This window comes from Hippoglossus hippoglossus, chromosome 1, assembly GCF_009819705.1.
Source record: "Hippoglossus hippoglossus isolate fHipHip1 chromosome 1, fHipHip1.pri, whole genome shotgun sequence".
In the NCBI taxonomy this organism is placed as follows: domain Eukaryota; kingdom Metazoa; phylum Chordata; class Actinopteri; order Pleuronectiformes; family Pleuronectidae; genus Hippoglossus; species Hippoglossus hippoglossus.
In genome coordinates this window covers 27,248,459-27,274,747 of record NC_047151.1, presented here as the reverse complement: position 1 = coordinate 27,274,747, position 26,289 = coordinate 27,248,459, and the positions used below count along the sequence as shown (strand labels likewise).

The following is a 26,289-nucleotide window of genomic DNA, read 5'->3' as shown; positions in this document are numbered from 1 at the left end:
GTTGTGGGTTTAGCTGCACCCCCAACCTGCAACATGACTGAGTGTGTGTGTATGAGTGTGACTTTCACATATGAAGAACGCAGCGTTCACAACCAAAGGAAAATGTCCATAACAATCCAGCGAGGCGTGAAATCTGAGTGGAACATGTAGAAGGAAGGTCATGATGTAGAAATTCTGCTGTAGAAAACATCTTTTTGTTTCCAGCACATTCACGACGTAGTGCATGTGTGAAGGCAGCTGATGTTGAAGAAAAACCGCAGCGAGAACTGAGCAGTTTCTGTATCTGACACAAAACCCAAACCCTTCTTCTGTGTGAATGACTTTCAACTCAGGGGCCAAAGTGTTTTTTTCTTATCTCTCCTTCCCAACTTGTTTCCTCCACTTCTTCAAGTGCCTCTTGGCTGGGCCGACATCTTTGTCACCTCCAACCAACTGCTGGCTCCCCGCTCGTCGCCCGCTCACCTCCCTGCCTGCTGGGTTTAAGAGTTTAAAAAACACTTCAGTGACTCTCACTTACTCTCACCCGGAGCAGGCGAGGAGATTGTCTGTAGATCTTTCAGGCAGACACAAACCGGGCAAACTGCAGTGAGGCAAAAGAAGAGAATTATCTCTCGCTGGTATTTGTGGATTTGGAGGATAGTGAGCGGGGGGTGGCAGAGTGTGTGTGATCTGCGGCTGACTGTGTGCAGGGCACTCGGCCTGTGTGTGTGTGTGAACTTTCAATTTGTATTCATCCAAGCGATCTGGACCCAGTGCGGTTGCTCTTTCCACATGACTCAGGGGTGTCCAGTTTTGGGGTTAAATGGTTTTGCCAGTTACTCAATTCACACATTTATACAGAGCATCTCTGTGCAGCCCTTTATCACTGGAGCAACTTGGAGTTCAGTATCTTGCCCAAGGACACGTCTCAAGTCTTAAACTCTACTCATTCTAGAGTCGGACCAATCTCAGACATGTGTCATGCAGTTGAGGGGAGCGAGGTGCAATCAGGTGCTTCTGACCGGCCGCTGCAAGACGTCAGAAAGGTCCACGTTTTCTGCACAGTTTAATACATGCATCTACCCTGGTTTGACTGTTCATGACTGTGTGTGCAGGGACCGTTGTTTGTTTGTGTGTGTGTGTGTGTGTGTGTGTGTGTGTGTGTGTGTGTGTGTGTGTGTGTGTGTGTGTGTGTGTGTGTGCGTGCGTGTGTGCGTGTGTGCGTGTGTGTGTGCGTGTGTGCGTGTGTGCGTGTGTGTGTGTGTGTGTGTGTGTGTGTGTGTGTGTGTGTGTGTGTGTAGTATTCCCCAGCAGTGATGCAGACCACTGAGCTCCACTCAATAGTGGCAGTGTCCAGTTCATTTCTCCAGTTGTCTGTTTGCAGTGCAGTCAATGAGGAGCACTCCCAGCCCCTAACCCTGCTATCCATCTATCTGTCTGTATTCATCCACTGAGGCTTTGCTGAGTTTGCATTCTGCTTTTTTTTAAATTTAGCAATGCCCCGTTACACACCCACACAGGTCAGGTGTTCTCCATTGAGAACAATCTCAGACGTTAACGGCTCGACCCTGAACTGGACCGGTGTGTTGGGTGAGTACCTCGCTGGAGGGCATGTGAATATCACAGAGCAACACCGGCCTGTGCCGTGATCGCTGTATTAACTGAGCCTGCTTTAAAGCATAAAGGTGAAGTGTTGAAATTAGTCAGGACGATTATAAAGATAAAAAACTATTTCCACAAATTATATTCCTAATTTTCTTTTGGGACATAATGGAAGTTTGAGTTTTCTCCCTCTGTCCATGCAAGTTTCATACGACTGCGAGTGTTGATATTAACTAACTGTAACTTCACGCCTTCAATCTAATGTGAGCCAGGTTTTAGTTTTAGTCACAACGGGCGGAAACTGCCTTCGCCTCCCGGGTGGTTCTTATCGGTCACGACCCGACTAACAGCGGTGAATCACAAACATTGCCAACACTTTTACTGCTCTTGCTTTTCACCATTGCTTTTCCTCGATCGTTTTATTTTCTACAAAAATATCAGCTCGTCTGGAAGGAGATTGTTTTTGTTGTTTTTGTTTTAAAATGAAAAGCGTATTAGTTCGGATGTAGCCTGAGAAAATACAAATTTATATAAACAATATAAAGTGCAGGTACTAGCAATACTCAGTCTGAATACACCAGCTTCCCTGGGATAAACAAAGCTGGTGTTGCTTCACACATATAGAAGAACCTGCATGACAATATCACAACGCCACAATCTACAGCTCCTAAGATTACTGTAGAGTTAATCAACACCTCTCTGACACAGTCTCAACAAAGCACACAGAGTAAGTGTGTGTGTGTGTGTGTGTGTGTGTGTGTGTATGTGTGTGTGTGTGTTTTTGTTTGTGCACGAAACACATACTCACATGTTCCCAGAGCATCAGGCAGATTTTTCCTCAGGCCCGAGCGTGTGCAGGGTGCAGACACAGGCGTAATCCTCGCTGATGGAAAAACGGTCACAGTCACAAAGCCCCCTCTCTGCCCGCTGAGTGTGAGATGAGATAGTGAAGAGATTGCTCAGGATATTTGGAGACATTTCTTCCACTTTGACAAAGAAAGGACGTGTGCACGCAGAGAAATAAAGGTGACAGGTGGCTCTGGAGGCGTCCCCTGTGTGATGGTGGAGGTCGGGCTGTGCTGGTTAATTTACCACATGTGATATCTCAGCCGATATCTCCAGCATCACCGCTCCTTGGAGGTCACATGGATGGATGTTTTGTAAATCTGAAACGATAAACGTCTGGCTTTTTACATATTCACAAAAGAACTAAGTAAAGAGCACAAGAGTCGTGCTACTGCTGCAGCTTCGTTGATGTCAGTCCAGTCCAGACAGAAATATCTCAACAACCATTGTATAGACAACATGGAATTTGGGAAATGCGTTCATGGTTCCCAGATGATGAATCATTCACACATTCATGTGTCACAGCTCAGAATAGAGACATAAGACTAAAAATAAACAGAACTGACAAAAAAGGAACAAAACAAAGACGTAAATGAGAATCTTACTCAAAGAGCACATTCCACCATCAAGGCCCAACAGCAAAATGATCTATACCACAATGTTGAAGAATTCCTGGATCCACCCAATGATCCGGATCTGCACCCAAATTCCCTATCACCACCACCCGACTCCCCATCAGACAGAGAACTAAATAAAAACACATTTCGTATTTAGATCAAGCTTTACACTTTCAACAGGCCCTTTCTTTGGGGCTGGAACATCACAGCAGCGAATATCAAGGACAAGGACAAAAGAAGGAAAAGAAGGAAAAACAAAGATTAGTGAGATCACTGTCATTTTATAATCCCACTGCCACATTCCCCAGAGCTCCTGCTTGAAGATACAGTGAACTTCAGAAAGAAGGATAAAACTATAACTCATGGACAAGTCTAATTTAGAGAAGTAGAAGACAAGGGAATAAAAAGAAGACAAAAAAGAGAGGTGGAAGGAAATCCTCTTTTTTTAGTTTTATGTGCCGACACCACTGATCCTACCTACCTACCTACCTACCTACCTACCTACCTACCTACCTACCTACCTACCAGCCTACCTACATGCCTTCCTGCCTACATAACTTCCTACCTACCTTCCTACAAACCTATGTACCTACATGCCTACCCACTGACTTACATACCTACATGCCTTCCTGCCTACCTACCAACTTACCTAGATTCCGACCTACCTACCTGCCTACACACCTTCCTACCTACCTGCCTACACACCTTCCTACCTACCTGCCTACAGACCGACCAACCTACCTAAATACATACGTACCTACCTACATGCCTACCAACTGACCTACATACCAACCTATACCTACCTACCTGTCTTCTTACCTACCTACCTACCTACCTACCTACCTACCTACCTACCTACCTACCTACCTACCTAGTGATGACCGACCGACCAACCTACCTACATATCTTCCAACCTTCCTAGTTACCTACGTACCAACTTACTTGGCTTCCTACCTACCTGCCTACCTGCCTACCTACCTACCTACCTACCTACCTACCTACCTACTTACCTACCTACCTACCTACCTACCTACCTACCTACCTACCTACCTACCTACCTACCTGCACCATGTGTGCAGACACAGAGACTCGGTACAGAGGTTATAAATCACACATGGCGTTGCTGCTTCATCCAGTTTTTCCCACTGGATCCAAAATCAGCCTCACATCCCACCAGAGTTGAACTTTGACATGATGCACACAATCCAAACACTTTCTCCGTCATGCTTCACTAGCACATGTGTCCGTTGTGCTCACGGGGGCCAAAGGGCAGAAGTGTGGCGAGCTTGAAGACTTTAAATGGATTCGAGGCTGCAGAGAAGGATCAGCCGCTCAGCAGTGTCAGAACTGTTGATAAAAGCAACGCACAGGGATCGAACCCACGAGTGTTACGGGCAACGACCACAATTATTTGGCTTTATTCAGTCTTTGATAAATCCAAGGACTGAAGGGAAGGAATGAGTACATCCTGGGGAGAGTAACTTCAGATGTATAGATGTGAAAATGTGCGTATGAACATATAAGGACAGACAAATAGTAAATAAAGTAGAAATATGAAAGTATGAAAACGCTTTTTAATGTAACTGCTGCACTTCATTTGCCGAAATTCATATTCTGCCAAATTACTGTTGCTCTTGCATCGAGAGTCTTTGCATCAATTCAATTCATTTCACGGCAGAGAGGAACATAATGAAGTCATTTCTATTTCTGTTTTTTCCATAGCTGCGTGTTGGAAATTGTTGACTGTCTGAAATCATTTCATGGGATTACAGAGGAGGGAAGTCACCCACCTAACTGCTCCCTGACAAACAGAGATCAGGCTCCTCTCTGATCTTCTTATTGAGAATCACGAGCCTGAACTGATTGAGCAAAGGGGAGAAACATTTTCTCGGAGATTATCCACTAATGAACACATATTTAAAACTGTCTTCTACAACACTAACCTCTAATTTACCTCTATTGACTTTCAACTTGTTTTTTAAGTTGTTTGGCTTATTGCTTCCTGTTTTACTTTCAAGTTTCTTACTGAGTTCCTGAAACCTGTGTTTTCTTGAATGACCAGCAGGGGGCGACTCCACTGGTTGTTTCTATGAGAAAAATGACTCTACTTCTCACTTTATAATGTCAGTTAATATTTAAGAGTAAACATCTCTAGTTTCAAGTCTTCTTCAATACAGCTGATGTTCATTTGGTAAAATGATCCATTTAAAATCAAATAGACGATAAAGCAAATTAAGCATTTGGGGCGTGGCTACTGTGTGACTGACAGCTGGGACCGTCCAATGGGTGCATTGTCCTCGACTTCTCAGTCAGGCTCCACCCCCTGCTCCTTCAAATATGGTTACTTCTGGTTTAAAAAAAAAAACAAGATGGCGCTGGACAACATGTCAAACTGCAGGCTTCAAAATGGAAGCTCACAAGCCAATGGGTGACGTCCCGTCGGGTGGACACGTAGAGTTATAGAGTTATAGAGTTATAGAGACATATAGAGTTGCTTTAATGTCAGATTTGTCAACACAATTTGTTTTGCGTCTTTCTTTATTTTATTTTTCATATACTTAGATTTTGGACGCTGAAATAAAATGTAATGTAATAGTTACATTTTATTTTCGTGTTCATCATTTGTTTTAAGTTTAGTTTTGAAAATCAGATCCTAACAGAAAATCCAAGGTTGAGATCACAGCTGCTATGAATAATTACTCTTACATTAGTGTAAGATATAGACATGTCTGATGAACGCTGCCTAATAAACCAGCTCTCTGTGGGTCGAGCGTGAGCACCCCCCCCCCCCCCGTCGAGCGTGAGCACCCCCGTCCTCTCTGCATTCATTTATCAGCAGCAGCCAGCAAGTGCAGGGAAAATGCCCCCATCAAAAGACAAATGTAGAGGCCATGAAACTCCTCTCCAGCCTTATTGCTCAACTAAAACAAACAAATGTACGGCAATTAAACCACGAGCGCTCCATACATCATGGCAGATGGCTGCAAATGAAGCCAAATTTAAAGTGTTAACAGATAATGAATCCGACACGTCGAACAGAGCTGAACGCTGCAGCTAATGTCGAGGATTAATGTCGTGTTTGGAGACGATTGTCTGTTTCATGTCCTGCGTTGACCTTTTGTGACTTTTAGAGGTTTCAAGTCTCTCTGCCCAAAACCACTGCATTTTAAAAAATGCTTTTGTCTTCATGATCCGTTTTGCGATTGACTATCAATTGACGAAGGACACGTTTCCTCTCATTTGATTTTTCCACTTTATTTCAATTTCTCAATTTCATGGCACCTTTGGGAGGGTTTATTAGATTGTTGATCCTGTGAGTGTGTGAAGGAAATGACCACTGAGACAAATGTCTTGTTACACTTATTAATTAACACTTCTTCACTCTTTCTCTTTTAACTACATCACTGGAGTTATATTAGAAAATAAACTCATCTAGACTTACATCAGGAGTGATGATTAAAATAACCAAAGGAAATAACCTCATATGAATGCGAAAGAACAAACAAAGTAAGTTTCCATGATTCAAAACTAAAACAATTCTGAAGGAACCTGAACGGATTTGGAGGATCAGCTCATCGTGATCACTGAAGTTGATCATGAACATTTTTCTGTGTAAAGCAGCAAATAAAGAAAACTGTCAAAGACGAGGTGTGAGGATTGTTCAGAAGTCTAAGGGCGCTTAGCGAGCACATACCAAGGCTAACACCCCGTCTTCCTGGATCCACCTGTTTGTCCGGTCCCACAACAGTAAAGGTTTCTTCATTGGCTCGTGTCCCAATCAGTCGTGTCTCCGCAAGATTTCATAACAATTGGTTCTGTAGCTTTTGAGTCATCGATGGACGGACGGATGAATGGCAATGAAAACACAGCTTCTTAGCAGGAAGTAATAAGTGGAGCACAACAGGAAGTGCACCTCACCCCCTCTGACCCTCTAACTTCATGTGTGAATATGAATCATACATAGGAGCACAACATGAACTGATATATTGAAGCACTTAAAATCAGATTTTGACAGACGACAGTGCAGGGGTGTAGATTATCTCACTAATTTGGAGTTTATCAAGTTGACATGCAGTGAATGCACACGGGGCCTTCGGGGCCCTGGTTGCACAGATGTAATCACCCGAGCAAGTGGAACCGATATGATACGATTAAAGGTTTGGGAGCCACTCTTTTTAATAGTGTGATTTACATTCAGTGCTTCTTTTCAATGAATTCACCGTTAACAAGCAGAGTTCAGCTAAACCCAGTCCTGCAGGAGAATCCCCTCACCTACATGTCTGTTTAATAACAAGAACCGAGGGGATGAGGTGGTCCATCACTGGGTTGAGATCTGAGAGGCTGTGTGTGTGTGTGTGTGTGTGTGTGTGCGTGTAACCAGGCGCGCACACACGCCCAAAAATACCCATGCACAAATTACCCGGGAGCGAATCGATACCTCTCAAGTTGACCGGCACTGACGTCAGCCGCACAGTTGGATCTCCCCCCTTTTTTTCTCCCCTCGTCTGTCCGTGGCGTGTGCGTGCGCGTGTGTGCCTGCACTGTATATACGTGTATCTGTCTGTGCGTGTATGTGTGAGTGAGTGGGTGCGTGTGTGCCTCCCCTGCCCCTTCTCACTGGCGCGCACTTTTTGAGGCGCGTTGCTACGTGCCCAGATTGGAAAGCAGCTGCGCGCCGCTGCATGGGGAGGCAATAAGTTGGCCAAGTGATGGAGGGAGATAGAGGCCGGTGAGCCCCCCCCAGCCCCACCACCCCCTCACCCCCCCCCCCCCCAGCCCCACCACCCCCTCACCCCCCCCTCCCAGAACCTCACAGCCCAGTCTGGGACTAAACATTATGTAATTACCACCTCTGGAGACGGGAGTGGGCTGCGACGCAACCCTCCTGTAATTCCCAGCGTCTGCACACTGGTGCCAATAACCCGCGCTGCGCTCATCCTCAACAGCCAATGTGCCGAGCCTGAGCCACGAGCAGCTGTCAGACACAGGGAGATGACAAACACGTTACACTGAGAGCAGCGAGGAAAACAGCTCCATTAAGACAAGGTCGTCAGAATTATGCATCCGTGAAGTCCCCCGGGGGGGTGGGGGGGGGGGGGGGGGGTATTGTGATATTTAAACCGGGCACTTTGACATTTCTACGACGCACAGCGACATTTGTGAAAAACTGGTCACTGACAGCAAGGGGGGGGGGGGGAAATGTGAAGGGGTTCTCGTTCTTCTTCAAGTGCATCCTGCAGGTTTGTGCCACTCATATAAAATCTGCTGTTGCCCCCCCCCTCCATCCCTCTCTTCTCCGCCTCTCGTCCCTCCTTCCTCTCTCTCTCTCTCTCTCTCTCTCTCTCTCTCTCTCTCCCCCTCCCTCCCTCCCTCTCTCTCTCCTCTGCTGGAACGCACGGAGCTCCGCAGCTGTCCAGGGATAATACTCTCTCGCTTTCTCCGGTAGTGCCGCTGCAGAACGGACCGTAAAGCCGCACGCTGCCCGCTTCCTCGCTGCCAGACCGGGACCCCGAGCAAGGTAAGGACCCGAGTCCAGCCTCACCCGGGCCGTGGTGTCCAGACCTGGGCTCAGCTGTTGATGTTGAGGCGGGGGGGGGGCACTTGTGGGTTCAGTGGGATGTGCTGCTGTTGCGCACTGGAGTCACGCATGCAGCCACGTCTGGAGCTTGTGGTTTGTGGATCGCGTGGAAACGTTGCAGCGGAAAGATCTCGTCCCCGTCTTCTAATGTCCCGGATCCGCGTTGAACTGAGTCAGAGCAGATGGAAGAAGAGAAACGTGAGAAATAAGAGAAGGAACAGATTTTGGGGGAAATGCGTCTTGACCATTGCTTAGTTTTCCCAACCAGCTGTTTTGCATGATCGCTTCGCAACGTGCATGTTCAGGCTTCAGGTGCACGGGACAGCTGTTGAACACGGGGTCGGGATGTTTAGGCGGAACCTCCGGTCCGTAAGCGGAAAGGAGATCCCGGACTGATGGGCTCGGAGCGGGGAGGTGAAGCTGGAGTTGCTCGGTGCCAAAAAAACACCGAGGAGGCAGCTGCTGTTAATGTGCGCGTGCGTGCGTGCGTGCGTGTGCGCGTGCGTGCGTGTGTGTGTGTGTTGAATGAGACACGCACAGAAGAGATGGAAGGGGGGGGGGGGGGGGGGGGGGGGTGCAGCAGAAATGCGTGCGTGTATTGCGCGTGCTCGAGTTATCAATTTCCAAATCAAAGTGTTCATTCTGAATTAGTGAGGATGGAGGAGGGGGGGGGGGGGGTAGTAAGACTCTTTCATTCCTACAACACAAACCTCATTCAGCAGCAGCAGCATCAGTGTGTGCGTTTGGAGAGAATAGAAAAGAAAGAGAGAGAGAGAGAGAGAGAGAGAGAGAGAGAGAGAGAGAGAGAGAGAGAGATATAGAGAGCGAGATGGAGAAGGAGATGTGGGGAAGATGTTATAGCCTAGGGGGGAAAAGGGAAGAGAGAGATGAGGGAGATGAGAGAGAGAGAGAGAGAGAGAGAGAGAGAGAGAGAGAGAGAGAGAGAGATGGCGCCCCACACTAGCGCACTATAGTCCTTTGATTTATCGCCTCTCCATTGCGCACTGACGCACAAAGCTCCGGGTCCCCCCCCCGCTCCCACTGGCTGTCATCTCACCGACTGATCAGCATCATCCACAGGGCTGACGGCCCATCTGGCCCCCGGGAAAACTCACCCCCATCCAACCATGAGACCCCAATACACTCCTCCTCTTCTTCTTCCTCCTCTTCTTCCTCCTCTTCTTCCTCCTCCTCGTCCTCCTCCTCCTCCTCCTCTGTTGCCCCACAGGCCAAACACACGTTTAGACATGACGGATGATCGCCGCTGTGAAAGCAGTCGTGAGTGATGCGTGGTGACAGGCGAGCCAGTGGACATCCAGCGGTGCCATGTTTTGATCCCAGTGAGATTTCGTCTCTGCCTCCCAGTCACTGCAAAGCTGCATGAAAGCGTTTATTCATCTCATTGTCAGGGAGCGTGCGCGACTGGCTGTGGCCGCGCACGGCGCCGGGACAGCGGTGGTCGGAGCAGGGCTGCGGGTGGGAGGGAGGGAGGGAGGGAGGGCTGCTGGAAGTTTGATGGCGCTCAGAGGAACAGAGAGAGCAGCAGCATCATCACCAGCTTCAAAAATACTTCTTCTTCATCATGTTTGTACGTATCATCCTCCTCATCCTCATTCTTCTCAAGTGCTGTTATACATCATCATTGTTCCATAGTTGTCACATCCTCTTGCTCTCCTTCATCATCATCATCATCATCATCATCATCATCATCATCATCATCATCATCATCATCATCATCATCCTAATCCTCATTCTTTCACCTGTCATACATCATCATCATCATCTCATAGTTGACCCATCCTCTTCCTCTCCTTCGTCACCCTCATCATCTTACCTCTATTGTTAACATCATTATCCCAAAATCTTCATCATCATCATCATCATCATCATCATCACTACTGGTGTTTGATCACAGGAAATTGGATTCCACTGAACCCACTTTCAACCTGTTTCCTGGGAAACCGGGAAGAAAACTGTTAAGTGTCTAAACCAATTTCGCTGACTCGTGCAAAAATATCCATACACAGTGAAATATGTGACTCCTCTTACATCCTCCCACGTGGATGCAGTTGCCAGAATCTACAGCGATTCAACACTTATACGGTGTATTCTTTACACCAAACACTAATAAAACATAAAAGCAGTTGACTCTTTTCCTATGGCCAGTACACTTGAGATGGGACACACATCCCAGTGGTTCCTCTCAGGGAAAGTTCAAGCTGTACACAAACCGTGTGTTAGCATAAATCGTAGCTAATCCTTTTCCCTATTAAGTATTAATACCATCAAATAACCCACTATATGTCCACGTTCTTTTATGTTTGATGTCGTATGAGTTGTACTTCCTCGCTGTTAACACACATGGTCCTTTGGGGTTGAAGTAGAAGTTGAAGCAGAGCAGACACGTTGTTGTATTTAGTGTCGTTTGAAATCTAATAATTCTAGAGGTGAATTTTGTGTGCGATTTGGACACAGGATATGTTCGGTAATTTGCATAAAGACGTGAGCAGTTCTCAGCCAGTTCCATACAGGCAGGTGTAGAGCGGACAGGATACAGTGCTGATATGAACCCTAATCAGTTTTACTTCATCATCACAACTCTCCTTTTCATCCTCGTCCTCCTCTTCCTCAGCATTAGTTTTCCTTCTGCTTTTATCACCTTCCTCAATATCACCATTGTCATTTTTATCTCTGTTAACGTTTCCATTAACATCATTAGCGCCACCGCTGCCATCATCTTCATCATTTCTACTGTCATCATTAGTCATCCTCGTTATTTCTCCTGCTTTAATCACTTTGGTTTTCTCCGTCACATCAAAATGTTTCTATCCGTCTCTCACTTCCTTCCTGTTTATTTAGGCTGCAACTGATGATTATTTTCCTCACCAATCAGTCAACCAGTAATTTACCTCAATTATGAACTCGTAGTTTGGTTTACAAATTTCTATGAAATAACGTCCACGAGTCCAACGTGACATCTAACAATGTGTTTTTCCACCAGACCCAGTGTCTTAAACTCAAATACTCCCCGTTTACGATCATTGAAGATGACAAACAGCCTAAAATATTCACATTTAAGAGGCTGGAATTCGTTATTTTACAGTTAAATAAATTCTTCGCCCACTGCAGCGGCAAAACACGTTTTGGCACTTTTCAAACCACATGAAGATCATTTATTTTAAGCACGAGCAGATTCCCTGGAGGAAAACAAAGGACGAGTGATGGGGAGCTCCACGAAACAAGCAGATGTAGAAACGTCCAAAGTAAATAATGTGGAGCACCTGTCTTCCCCCAGCTTCTGTTCACACTCCGGTGACCTGCCTCACGTCAGCTCTGTGCCTCTAAACGTCCTATTATATCAGCACTTTGTCTGCAGAGGAAGAGACTAAAGTATTTCCCAAAGGTTAGAGGACGACTTCCACGCCGGCTGCCATTTTACACAGATTGCAAAAGTCTCTGCGACCCACATGGGCGGGAGCACAGATGAGTAGCCTTCAGCGAGCTGCGGTCGCTAATCAGGAGAAAAGTCAGAGGACAAATCAATATTGATTTGTCTCAACACCTCCAACGAGCTGCGATCTCTGACCAGGACCGAAATAGAACTGGACTCAGGCAACATCGTTTCTTTCCCTCACGTTTTCTCTCTCACACACACACAAACAAACACACAAACACACACACACACACACACACACACACACACACGTACATGCACAAGCTTATTAAAAAGGCAAAAGGAGGAGTAACATTGCAGTGAGAAGGGTTGCACCATGTAATGATAGAGGCGGGGGGGTCAGCGGTGTTTTGATTGCCATGAGAAGAGGATTTGTTTTGCTTCCAGAGGTTTAGGGAGGTGAGGAGCGATCAGCCTCTGGCTCCAGTTTCCAAATGTTTCATTCTGAAACCTCCGATGATGAAACTCTGTAAAAAGATTTGACCGATTTCCAGTTATGTGTTTGAGCATCAGAGATGAACGGTGCGCGGTGTTTTGGAATAAACTGCACCGGGAAAAAAAGAAGTCCATTAATATTCTAACATATTTTGCCAAAAGAAATGCAAAAACTGAATCTTCTTCAACTTTTTAAATGTTTTTGGACCAAATATGAAAGCATCACCTTTAGAGAGACTCACTCTTGAAAAACACAAAGGTGTTGACAGAGGATCAGTACGAGAACTGAGCCTTTATGAATGGAACCATGAAGGACATCATGCTATTCACAGCTTCACAGTAGTTTATTTTTATCTTCTGCACTTTGCATGCATGTGATGTCGTGTGTGTGCATGAATAAAGACAGAGGAATATAATTCATTCACTTTATCCTCCTCCTCTGAACAAGTGGTGGCAGCAGAGATCTCAAATCCAAGGGAAAATAAAATTCTAAAATATCTGAAAACACTTTCTCGTGCCTCAACGTGTATTTATTATGAATGAAGAGGACCTTGTAATGTCTGAGCTGTTTACCTCCGTCTCAGGGAACAGGACACAGGTGAAGAAGTGGAACACATGATAACTCCAGTCCAAATTCACCTCCAGCTTTTTTATTTCTGTTTTCCGTCTTCCTCTTCCACGTCCTTTGTGACTGTGTTCGAGTGAAATCTGAGAACATGTGTCTCGCTCCATGTGTCTCTATTTGCAAATGTGGATGTCTTGGTTTTTGCTGCCTCCCCCCCCCCCCCCCCCCCCACACTTTCCATTCGCTCTGCTCCGTTTCCCCCCCGACACATATATGAGAGGGACAGAGAGCGAGAGAGAGAGAGAAGACGGAGGGCTGTGGGGGAGAGATGGATGCTGTCGGACGTTAACTCCGCTGTTTGTCTCCATCAATAACAGCAGCAACAGGGAGGACAAATCTTATCTCCAACCAAATATTTATTTTCTGCCATTGTGAACCGACAGACTGTGGCTCGCTGAGATAAATGTCATTGTGAGAAGAAAAAAAGAAAGCTGTCTTGTTGGATGAATGCAAAAAGGGAGAAGAGGGGAAGTAAGGATGGGGGGGGGGGGTTCTGTGTGTGGGAAGAGCCTTGTAGGGTCGACCCCCTTTTTAGAGATACACAACATTATTATTCAGCATCTCTACAATAACCAGTGTTTGTCTCAGAGAATTTCATTTCGTACTGGAACCATTAAAGGTTGAAGGTCACGGTTCAGCTGATGTTCAGAGGAAATGTTCCTAGTGAATGAAGCGGGTCAGGTTGAACTGAGACGCACAGTCTCCCCTTTATATTTATTTTATTCATTTAATATATTTATCCGTTGGGCTCTAATTTATATTTCAGTTGTTTGGACTCTAAACTTGTTATTTCCTGTTTTACTTTGAAAGCTCGTATCTTCTCTGCCTGTTGCCTGTTTTACTTCCTGCCTGTGTGATTGGCTGCTCCACCCTGACGTGTGTCACCTGAGTCTAATGGCCTCCACCTTCCTCCTCCTCCTTCCTCCTCCTCCTGTTCTCAGCCTCTCTGCTCCTCAGACCTGCACTTTGGTTCTGTTTGGTTCTGTCCTGCTCCTCACATGTTCCTCACGTGTTCCTCACGTGTTCCTCACATGTTCCTCACATGTTCCTGAGGTTTATTCACGTTTTGCTGCCTGGATTTTGTGTTTTTGTTTTGTGTTACCTGAGTTTCCTGGTGTGTTGCATCCTTCAAACACAAACTGTAAGTCTAATCCTTTTAAATCTACTATAAACTCTGAAATACTTTCCTGCTCGACCTGGTCCAGAACCACCTGGGACCATTAAACCATTCACACACGTCGTTTTAATAAGTGACAGTAATGACATATTGAACATATTGTACATTTGCATGAACACACATGTAATGGTACTGATGTGTACGCTGTGTACACATACTACCTGTACTCATACATGAACCAGGACATGTACTGTTCCTCTTGATGTGTTTACGTTGTGGATTAATCTGGAAAAAGATCTGGAGCAGACAGTGATGACTAAAGCTTTTAATAAGACGCAGCCACAATAATGTTTGGACGTAAATCTCACAGCCACCAAAACTGCATTAGAAACTCATTATTCATGACTTTTACTGTGTGTTCCAGTACGCAGCGTCCTGGTTGGAGCTTGTGAGCTTTATCTTTCTCCTGAATTTAAAGTCTTATTAACTTCTCTGTAGAAACAGTTTAGAAAACCTGGGACACAAGCTGTTAATTAAGTAACTGTCTAATTAAGTTTAAGGTTCAAAATGCGACTGTGTGGGAGAAACTGTCAGATCCTGATTGGTGCATATCATTATACATTCTGCATTATTTCTAATTTCTACTTCTTCTGTTTACGTATTTATTACCTCTTTTGGTGATTCTATTTTTTTCTGTCGCTGCTGTAACTTCTGTCACTGTTGTGGAACTAGTAATGGATGATCTCATCTTATCTTCCAACTTTTAAGGGCTGATGCCAACACTGATATTAGTGGGTTAAATGATGTGGATACAAAATATTGGCAAAGATTCCTGTTGTCATAGTTTAAGCAAAAATAAATTGTGTGTTTGTGATGTCGGTCAGTTTTTAATGACCAGTCGTCGTTAAATCTGTCGGCCTCCGATCTCTGATGTGGAAAAATCATCTTTTATGGATTAAGAGCTGATTTTCAAGTAGTTTTTAACAAGAGCTGAAAATGCTGAAAATGTACATTTCCACAACAAAACCTGAGTGAGTTCATTCCTCATGCAGTGAGTTGTGTGAAGTCTCCGTGTGAGCGCGACACTTCCCTGCTGCGGCTCCACTTTTTACTTCAGAGCGAATCGCTGTGTTTTTTGTTTTGCAACAGAAGAATCTAGCACACGCAGTTTGGGATGGAGACGGCCGAGAAATCTTTAACGTGCTTTATTGTGTTGATACTGTATCGCCTGCAGACAGACTGCGTTTCCTTTCACCGGGAAACTTGTTTATGGTGATGGCTGCTGAATCCATTGGGAGTTGATGATGTGTTGAATCAGGCTTCAGGACTCACACACACACACACACACACACACACACACACACAGACTCACACACACCTTTTCTCTTTGGTCGCTCTTCCAGTGAATGTTTTGCAGTTTATTTTGTTGCCTGAAACTTAGTAATTTTCTTCCGTGTTGCCTGCAGGGGCTTATTCAAACAAGAGAAAAAGAGAATGAAAAATAGATGCATGCAAATCACAGTAGAGTTAAAATAAAAGAGAGGAAAAGGGAGTTTGGCCAAAAGAGACAGCTTCTGTGTTCTGGATTTAAACACAGAAAACGGATCCAGTCTTTTAAGAGACTCCTCTCTCTGGAATTACCCTGCGTCGCTCCTGCAACACAACTTTCTACAGATTTTGAACACGAGGCAAGTGCGTGTCAGACACTTCGGATTCATTTCTGAGTCCTGGACCGACGGCAGAAACTGGATTTCCAGTTCATGCATCTGATTTGCATTGAGAGTTATTTTTCCAAATCATGGGATTTATGTTGTGGCTGCTGATGTTGGTTCATCTTTCTCTGAAGAACACAGAAGGAGATTTTCTGGTCAGATGCGTTCACAACAACAGAAATCTCTGGAGCGTGAAGACGTATAAATTCATGTGTTCAAGCTCTTGAATCTTGTCGTCTTTCAAAGTTTACGTCTTCTCCTGATAACTTCTGGAGCGTATCCAGAGTTCAGTGCAGGTCTGAAAGCAATTTTAGTTTTTTTGTTTTAGTTCTGCGAGAGTGCAGCTGTGAAAAGTGGGATAATGATAGAAAGCACATTTACTTGGCCACAGTGAAATCTCTTCATTTTTCTTTGCATAAAACTCACAATTCCAAATCAGCTCATCTGTAGTGATGTGACAGGTCGCTCTCCTCTTCCACTGTCGGTTCTCTTTATAATTTCCTGTTTTGCAAAAACCCAGCGTGGCAGCAGAGTGGCAGAATAAACACGTAAAGGACAGATTTAGATGGAGAGGTGGAAGACTTCATGCTTATCTACCGATTCATGCATTTCATTACACCGATCACACAAAGGATTTTCCCCATGTGATCCTTTTCATGAAGCTGCAGCCAAAGCGAATCAGTGGTTCGACAAAGCAGGAAGCAAAGAGTGGGACTTTTTACAATAGTTGCACAACACAAAGCCGAGCATGTCTTTAGAGGAATGCTCGGCAGAGCGAGTCCCCAAATTCAGCAGCTCACATGCCAGAAAAACTCCAAAAGCTGCACGAATCACTGTCGACCAAACAAAGAAGATCACGTTGCTTTTTTCTCGTTTTATCTCCATTCTCTCACAGCTTTATATCCGTGTTCGGTTAAACCCAGCAGGGCGGCCGCTCAGATGTTTAAATATGCAGAGGACAAGTTTCAGGGCGCCTGCAGTGCCAGCAGCTTGGAAGTGTGCGTTTCCACACCTGAGATCTTAAAACATTCAAGCTGAAGTGGTGCATTAGTGAGCGCCACAGACTGAGGCTGGTGTTTATCAAATGTGCCAGACTCGGGAGCCGCGATGTCGCGTGGAGTGGCTCTTTCTGTCACAAAGCAACAGATGTGATGCTCTAATAGAGACTCGCAGGCAATTTCAAATCTGTTTTTGTGCCCGGTACGAGCTGCTCCTGCTCTGGCTCTTTGTCATGGGTCTCTTAGATCTCTCGTGTCTATTTCCATTGAAGCACAGGAGCAAACATCGCTCGGTCCTGTGAGGCTGAATAGATTCTGATGTGCTAATATATTCTGAGGTTGGACACGTATATGACACATGAGCCTCATTCACATGAGACCAACAGTGGATGAAGATACTGCTGGATCATAATTAGATTTTACTTTCATTAATTTTTAGTTAAATCAATTTCATGTGGCTGTAAACGCACAAACGTGCATTTTACAAAATGTAAGAATTAAGAGCAACTAAATATTCATAACCTTTAGTAATGACATTAATAAATAACGTTATAAAACAACTTTTTAAATCAGCTGCTATGAAGAGGACGGATAAAAATAAGAATAGAAAAACATCGAAGAGAAGAAACAAGTTAAGACATTGTCATTTAAAATCGAATTAAAACGATGGAAAAAGAAAAGACAATATAAACCAGTTTAATGAGGAAGATCTGAAACTTATAGTTTTGCCATTTTGTTCAGAAATGCTTGTAAATTGTAGTTTTGTGATTTCTAATAGGAATCAAATAAAAAGGCGACATCAGTTTTGTTCATCTTGCATCTTGGAGTGATTGACATTATCATTGAAAGGTCGAGGGGGGGGGGGCACATGTTAAACCGTCTCGAAGCTGTTTGGCCTCTTTGACAGACACGTGTCTATATTCTGTGAAGTGAATACAACCCGGGGAATTCCCTTCATTTAAAACCGTCTTTCCAGAAGCCGGAAGGTTTATGAGATTGTCCCTAAGAAAAACTGCAGCTTCGGGTCATTTGTGCAAATGCTCTGAAGTTGAATCAATCTCCTGTGGGAGGCACGGTGGTGCTGCGGAGATTAACTCTGTCGCTGCACAGCTAGAAGGCTTGAGTGGGGTTTTCTCTGGATTCTCCGGCTTCCTCCCACAGTCCAAAGACAGCTGAGGTCAACTGGTGACTCCGAATTGACCGTGGGTGTGAGTGGGAAAGGTTGTTGGTCTGTAACCAATTCTCCGGACACTTTGCAGAGGGAGGTTTTCTGCACTGACGCGTTCACAACGGCAACAAATCCTCTGCATTATTCAGGCGCAGGATCAAATCCTAAAGGATTCCTGAGAGGTGGTTCTAGAGGCTTGGGTAAAGTCACATGATCAAATGTTCAGAATAACAACAAACATGGAGGAGGACTGGCGGCGTCATCACGTGGTTGTTGGTGTCTGGTTAAAGTTTTACTCACTTTTCTACTGTCGTATATTTGCTGCCATGTTTTGGTTGTAAACACAAGTACACAACATCCGATTGGTGACACTTCCTGGTCAGCTATGGGGCTTCTGCTCACTCAGACACTCGCTGTTCCTTTCACACGACACAAATCTCCCAGATTCCAAACTGCGGAGGCTGTAATTCGGTCTGAGACATTAGGATTATGTCTGCAGCGTCGTATGATCAGATCATCTGTTCAGATCAACTTGTAATCACCAGCGAATGGTGTCGGGAGGAATTTGACCCATAACCGGCCTGTTCATCACTGACGGTTCTTTACCAACGAGGAGCCATTAAAGAAACGCAGCAGTACCAACAGTGAAGTTCTGTTTCTAATGGGATCAGCACATTTACTCCTTCAGCTCCTGCTTGTACAGTAGCAGCCATTCTTTGCCTCCAGGCGTCTTCACGCTGTGTTCGGGTTAAAGAGATCCAGTTTGTTTTAATTCTCTTTGTTCCTTCTTTGTATTTCTACGTTTTGTTACGGAGCCATTAACTTTTCACATGGTTTGTATTCACTTGTTTGCTTATGCCTCTCTTTGTGATATCAACTTTGTTTCTCTCTGTTGGGGTGAGATGTTCTCGGAAACCCCCGCAGGGTTCGATATCTCATATGCACACGTTCCATTTTCTTTTACTCTCTCTCCGCTCCTTTTTCCTCCTTTTTTTTTTTTTTTTTCAGAGTAAAAAAAAGAATTCCCTGAAGCTCATGAATCATATATTCTGGAAGCAGGAATGTTTGAGGGCCTCGGGCGAAATGGACACATCACACACGCACGTTCAGACGTTCTAGAGTTCAATCCAAAGCGTTCGGCAGAAAGTTAGTGGCACGGGGCCTCGTCGAGGGGTTTGCGACCGCTGTGTCGTTACAGTGTCTTGTTCACAGCCAAACATAGAATCTAAGGGGTTTCTCACAGGATTGTTGTTGCTGTGGACAAATGCAATCTGCAAATTTCGGGGCCCCCTTCTCAGCGCGGGGGCCCTACCTCACCCACCCTGTTGCAACACCCCTGCAAGGCCATAGACATGCTGTGGTACAATCTGGGCAACCACAAGTGTTTATACTTTGAAAAAATATATTTTATTATCTGTAATCCAGTTCTATAAATCTTTGAAAATCCTAATTTGAATTCCAGGATCAAACTTTTGACACACAGAATAGATCCAGCACACGCAGCAAAATAAACTCTTTATGAAATCACATTTTATTTCTCATTTGGAGAAGACTAACCTGCAGGCGGACCTGAGCAGATCCACTTGATATATCTGAGGAACATGACTTTGCTAATTCGATCCCGGTCTGATTAGAGGATGTTTTACAGAGGAAAAGAACCGATTCCCTCTCTCCACACCAGACCCGGTGGAGAGAGGAAACATAATTGGCCTTTACTTCAACCGTCTGATCTCAGTTTTCACTGATCGCAGCAAAATACCAATTTCCATTTGACTCTGCAGCTGCTGGATGATAAAGGCTGATTGGTTTCAACTCCATTTCTGTTCATATCAGCCCTTATTTTATTCTTTCATTCTGACCACTCGCCTCATTTGTTTGAAATGGGTCCAAAGATAACAACGTCTGATCCACACACCCCACTGAAGGATTCTGTTAGAAACTTTCTTCTTGACTTTTCCCCCTCGATGTCGTCTCACTCTGCTGTCAAAGTGAGCGGGAAGGTCCGACTCCGGACGACTAACCTTATCTTGCAAATGAAGTGTCTGCTGCTGTTCAACTCCGTGTGAGGAGAACTCAGGAACCATTCCCTTCACTGCTCCTCACTCTAACTGGGACAGATACTGCTAAGCCTGAAGGGAGGACTGGGAAAGATTGCAGCTAATTACCTGTCGCACACTTTCAAAATCAAAAAAGGAGCGATGGGAACGTGTTCGGAGGTGGTTCACGTCGGACGGGACAAAGTTGAGAAGCCTTGTGTGTAAAGAGACACGAGATATAAGAGCAGAGACTGACTGACCTCCAGTTGTACATGAGCCAATAGGTCGTCGGCATGGTGGTGCAGTGGTTAGCACCATCACCAGAGAGCGAGAAGGTTCTGGGTTCATGTTCCTCCTGTGGCTGTGTGGGGTTTTTTCTGGCTTCCTCCCTCAGGTCAAACACAGGCAGGTTATCAGAGCACAATTCAAATTGCCAGTAGGTGAATGTGGCTGTTTGATAACTGAGGGATGGACCTTGACTGTACATAGACAAAATCTGTGTGAGGGTGGTGGTGGTTGGACGACTCGGCAAAACACCGGACCTGCCGAAGTGTCTTTGGGCAAGATGCGGTGTGTGTGATACTCGTATGAATGTATGTGTGTGTGTGTGTGTGTGACTGTAGTGTTAAGTTCATTTACCATTTACCCAGTGAAACTAATAGTTGGTGTTAGTTTGATGTAACCGTGACAACAAAGGTTGTCTCATCCTTTAAGAAATACTTTTATTATGCGTATTTGAAATTAGGGACAAATTAATAATAATTAAATAATATATTATAAAATACTTCTGGAAGTTGTGCATCCTTATTCCAGTGTATCGTATTGAGTAATGTGTTTTTTGTATCATACCTCCTGAGATCTCAAAGTCCCCATCTAGATTTAACTTTTTTTTTACTTTCCCTTTTTTCTATCTTCAGCTAAATGACCCAATTTCCCAACAGGGATCATTAAACTTTCATTTCATCTAATCTAAGAACCATGTTCGCCGGAACCAGACATTTTCTCGTCAACCACGGAACTTGAAGTGGTATTTTCTATCCAAATTATTTAGGCTGTTGATGTCTTCGGAACATATTGTGTGTAATTACAGAGCAACACATGCAGCTCCGCTGGGGCCGCCTGGCCTCGGACGCCCGATGTGTTCTCGTCCCGGGGGGGGGGGGGCGTGCGTCGCTCCGGAGGCGTGACGGGTTCCCGAACAGTTCCCAACAGTCGTCCGCCTCATGAACGTTGTGACTCACCAGAGAGTAACTTCTGTGCAGCTGCTTTGGCGACACCTCCGCAGACTTGCTGTTGTTTTGACGTGACCTGTTTTTAAAACTGAGTCGCTGTGATTGAGAGCATTGCTCGGATCAGGGCGACGGTGATACAGACACAGAGCAACAACCCACGTTTAGAGGAACTGAAGCTTTTCTGCAGACTTGTGTTCACCTGTGGTTCCGCCAGGGTCGAAAGATCGGGGGAGATTAAGCAAATTAGCTTGATTACCAGATTCTACGAGCTACGGCGGAGATTGACTCTGAATGTTCGTCACTGCAGGACCCGCCCCTACTTCTCCAGAGCAGGGACTTCTCTGAGGGTTAAAGAGATTTGTCTTGAAGTTCATTTCGACCCTGGCCCCTCGGGTGGAGACGGATGCAGCCTCAGGCTCCAGTTAAGGTTTGAGACGGGGCTGTTGTTTGGCACAAAGTAATTTAGGTTCTGGTTTTTGTGTTTTTATTTTCTTGACAACAAAAACTGACTACAACCCACAAAGCCTCAGTGCCTCTCTCGATAGGTTCCACCTTCCAAACCCAGATTCAGCTGTTTGATGCAACACATTTGGTGCATTAGTGAGAGTTTACTGCAGCAGCACAGTGTGAATCGACTCGAGATGAACGACACTGCCTGTGTTCACACTCTGCAACACTGTGGCTCATCAGGTTCTGGAGCAACAGCAGCACCGGTCTGTGTTTCTGCAGCTTCACAGGGAAACGCACTGAATGTCCACGTTCACGTCTCTGAACCAGAACATGCTGTTACTGGACCTCAAACAACGGCTGAAGGAAACATTGTGCAGCATTGTTAAAAAGCACCTTGGACTGTTGTGTTGTTGAGAATCCTCCACTGTGCAGCTTTGTGTTGATGTATTGTTGTGCGGTTCCTCACAAACACACGAGGACTGGACGAGGATCTGTCTGCTTTTGGCCCAAAATGTTTTACCTGTGTGGTGTTTTTAAATCTTCCCCAGCAGAATGTGTGTTGTGTTTGCTGCCTTGTGTTTGTCACGCAGCCTGAGAGCACTCGCTGCTGTGTCCTGTGTCCTTCACCGAAATGCAGACACACAAACACATGCACTTCATTGTTTAACTCCAGCTGCAGCCTTGCACAGGGGAGTTTTACAGCAGACTTTTGCATTTACATGTCAATACACCGTATATGTGATTCTTTAATTTGTAATCATGAAACATTAATCTGCTGCTACACGTCAGAGCCGAGCTGCAGGTGTTTCATCTTTACTCTAAGTTTATTTGACTCCAGAGTGGAAACATTTAACTTTGGACGTGTGTTTGTCTATTGAGGGGAAACAGTTGCAGGAAGGATAATTTTTTTTCTAAATTGTTTGTTGACTGTCAGATGTTAAAATGAAGGAAGTAAACTCGGCAGCCACAGCATCTTTAAACCCACATATACTACAGCACTGTCACAGACCTCAGTAAAGACTCATTCATGGGAATCTGCCTTTTGGGAGAAACAATACGCTCTTTGAAAAGCTGCTGAGGTGAAGTGACCTTGACAGGTTTACGCTGTGTAATTCAAATCTCACCTTCTCCCTCTGCACTTTAATTCAGCCGAGCTCAGGGTGAAGAAATGTTTCCATTCTGCCTTTTTCACCGAGAGGAAGAAAGCAACAGGGAGCTGATGTATTGAACGTGTACGTGTGTAAATGAGTCAATGACTCCTCTTTGTTAACTGTAAGTGCTGTAATCCTGTTGGTACAATCAACCTGCTGCACGGGAACCTAGTGTGTGTGTGTGTGTGTGTGTGTGTGTGTGTGTGTGTGTGTGTGGGGGGGGGGGGGGGGCAGATTCCTGTAACCACGGTGAGAGTTAAAGCCTGAAACTCAGCACAAACCCCAAAATACATCAACATCCGCAGCATCTCTTTATCTTTTCTTTGTCAGCATCATTAAATGTTTAGCGAACCCATCAATCCTGCAGATCCGTACGTGCCTTCACCTCGACTCGGCTCAGCTCTGAACACGACTTCTGACAAAGCTCAGCTGCAGGAACGTCTCTGTGAATCAGCAGACAAAGATTAGGGCTCAGTGATGATATGCCTTTTTTTTCTTTTCCTTTAGGGGTTTGTGCTCTGAGTGTTTATATTATCTGCCAGATAATCACCGTGGTCGACTCGCTCGGGCGCACATTACATAAGTTATCAGGAATGTGCTTTCTGAAATCACACCAGCGCCTGAAAGCCACACATTCATAGAAATGAGTTTCTGTTGTCAGCATGTACACAATCGAGATGTATTTAACATTTTGCCGTTTTTAAAATTTGATTAAAATAAGAATTTGGGTTTCTCAATGTTGGATCACGGTGGAACAGAGAGAGTCGCCCTCTGACTCGCTGACGGTTTTGGTTTCGCTTGTGTCCGAGAGTTTGGTGCCAGTGAGTTTGTCGTGTCCATGCAAAGTTTTGTTCAGATTTACCTGAGAGAAATTTCTTCTGCCAATCATATCCTGCCCTGCTATTGGCTATTTCCTTTTTTTTTTTTGCACGAGGCAACAGAAATGTTTCAGAATACTTGTCAGAATAGAGTCTAAAGGCCAAAGGATGCACAATACACACAACAGCACTTTAAGGTTACCCAGTGTCGGTGTGTGTACGAGCTCTCTGCAGGACATGTGGTCAGAGGGTCCTGAGCTCACGTCTCTGAGTGAGAACTGAGAGAACGAGCAAGAGATGCTGCACGTGCACTAAAGGGGAGATGGAGATGGAGGTTTTCTTTTTTAGAAAAAGGAAGATGTGATAGTGGATGATTGACACGAGTGACAGGATGTAATGGATGGACAGGGAGGGGTGTGTGTTTGTGTGTATATGTGTATGTTTGTGTGTGTGTGTGTTTGTGTGCGAGGGGAGAGAGGTCTAAGGCTAACTGAAAGCTTTAGCGAGACAGACAGCAATTAGGATTATTGACCCTCTGTGTGTGTGTGTGTGTGTGTGTGTGTGTGTGTGTGTGTGTGTGTGAGGTTGTTTTAAAGACTGACTGGTCCAAACCATGACAGTGCAGTTAACACTTGTGTGTGTGTGAGTGTGTAAATATGTTCATGTTATAATTTGTGCATGAATCTATCGCACTTGTATTTTTGCGTGTGCACTGAATAGTTTCTTGCATTTTCCTGTGCGTCCCGACTCACACACACACACCTGCAACTTCAGCTGTTTCTTGCAACATTTCCTGTTAGAAACACTCAATTAATCAACTTTTTTTTTAAACAGGGTTTGCCTTCACGTTGTTTTGTCTCCAGCTCTTTTATTCCAGCTACTTGTCAGGCGTGAGCGCCGAGTGTTTATCAAACCAAATCCATCATCCCAAAAACAAGCTGCAGAGTGTGTCCCCCCCCCCACTGGGAACTGACGAAGAAGAAAGAAAACGCCTTTTTATGGTGAGATTATGCAAAACTGCGGAAGATGAGCTCGAAATATTCTTTCAATCTTTAGTTGATTGAAGTAAAAGTCTTGATTGGAATTTTTGGACCAATCACAGGAAGCCAGTTGGTTATAGACGCACGTAGGTGATGACGACAGGACGTACGTATGTGTCTAAATTAAGTTCCAACGTGAAACTAAAACCAACCAGATCAAATGAAAACAAAGATTTATTTTAGTCTTTGCATCACAGCTTCTGTCCCATGGAAATCATTTGATGTGAATTCAACCAGTTTTTCCTCAAATTTACATCAAAGTCTTTTAACAAACTGACCCTAATGTCTAGAAACCTGATGTAAAGAGCTTCTTTGAAACAGAATTATTTATACGAAACATTGCAGTTCTCTCACTGAGCTGCGTGTTTTGAGTTAGTTTATATTTGACCAGTTTCCCGGCTGTGAGTTGAATTATCTCAGTGTCGACCGTAACCCTCTGGACGGCTGCTGCGGCAGTCCGGCTCCACGCGGTCCCTGTTTTTCTCACCGAAGCTGAGAAAGCAGCGGCGGCCCTCTCCACTGTGGGCTGCTGCTGTGACACGGTGACACTGAGGTGCGTCCTGCCATGCGGCGAGCTCACACGTTAACCCTCAGTCAACAGTGGCCGTGTTAGTTCCTGCTGCGGCCGTGACAGACATGACCGCCACCGGAGGTAGAGGCGACACGAAGACCTCAACGGGGACCAGAGCTGGTCCTCCCTCAGACCTCAACCCCGGACTATCCTGTTTCCTGTTTTTCTGTCACCGTCGATGGTTACATGAGATTATATGACTCCATTTATAATTACTGAGTTTATCACTTGAATTAATGTAAAAAAGTGGCTAAATTCTTTCTCTCCGTCATTTTCCTGCTGGGCACAACATCTGGATGTAATCATATTATTAATAATATGTACATCATTACTGGATCCATAGAGACAGAGTGTGAAGATACTATGATACCACTGATTTAGATGTTGCACAATCATTTTAGTTTCTGATTTCTCCAGAAACAGAACATGCGTACGTGCCTGTGACCCAGTGTAGAACTCTGCTCTACAGGGTTCATAGAAATGGTTTGGATACTGAAATCTGACCAAATGACTTCAGCACACGTGTGTCACCTTCATTTTGAACTTTCCTCTTGACGGGAGCCGGAAGAATCAACTTACTTGATGAAATCAGGGAGGTGTGTGCTCGAACAACGTTTTTGTGTGAAGGTGTAAAGAGATGTTTATCTGCGTCTTCAGAAGAAGAATCGTCTCCTTTTTCTTAGATAACAGCTCAAATCAGTCTTTTCTCTTTAGCTCCTGCTTCTTGCACCACATTCTGTCTCATGTGGCGTCGATCTGAAGAACTGGTAAATGGTTGTTTGGCTCCACCCGCTGAGTTTTAATTTCCCGATCTTATCTCTGCCTCCAGAGAAGCTCGGTGGCAAACGTTTGTTAAACTG

General features: G+C 44.9%; 1 protein-coding gene across 2 annotated transcripts in view; it reads left to right on the top strand.

Moving 5' to 3' along the window:
• Positions 1 to 8,430: 8,430 nt before the first annotated feature.
• LOC117754674 (protein phosphatase 1 regulatory subunit 29-like) overlaps positions 8,431 to 26,289 on the top strand; it is a 183,356-nt gene continuing 165,497 nt past the window's right edge. For both annotated transcript variants that reach the window (XM_034573885.1, XM_034573795.1), the window contains exon 1: positions 8,431 to 8,562. The gene's annotated coding sequence lies outside the window, so the exon portion shown is untranslated. The remainder of the gene's footprint in view (positions 8,563 to 26,289) is intronic.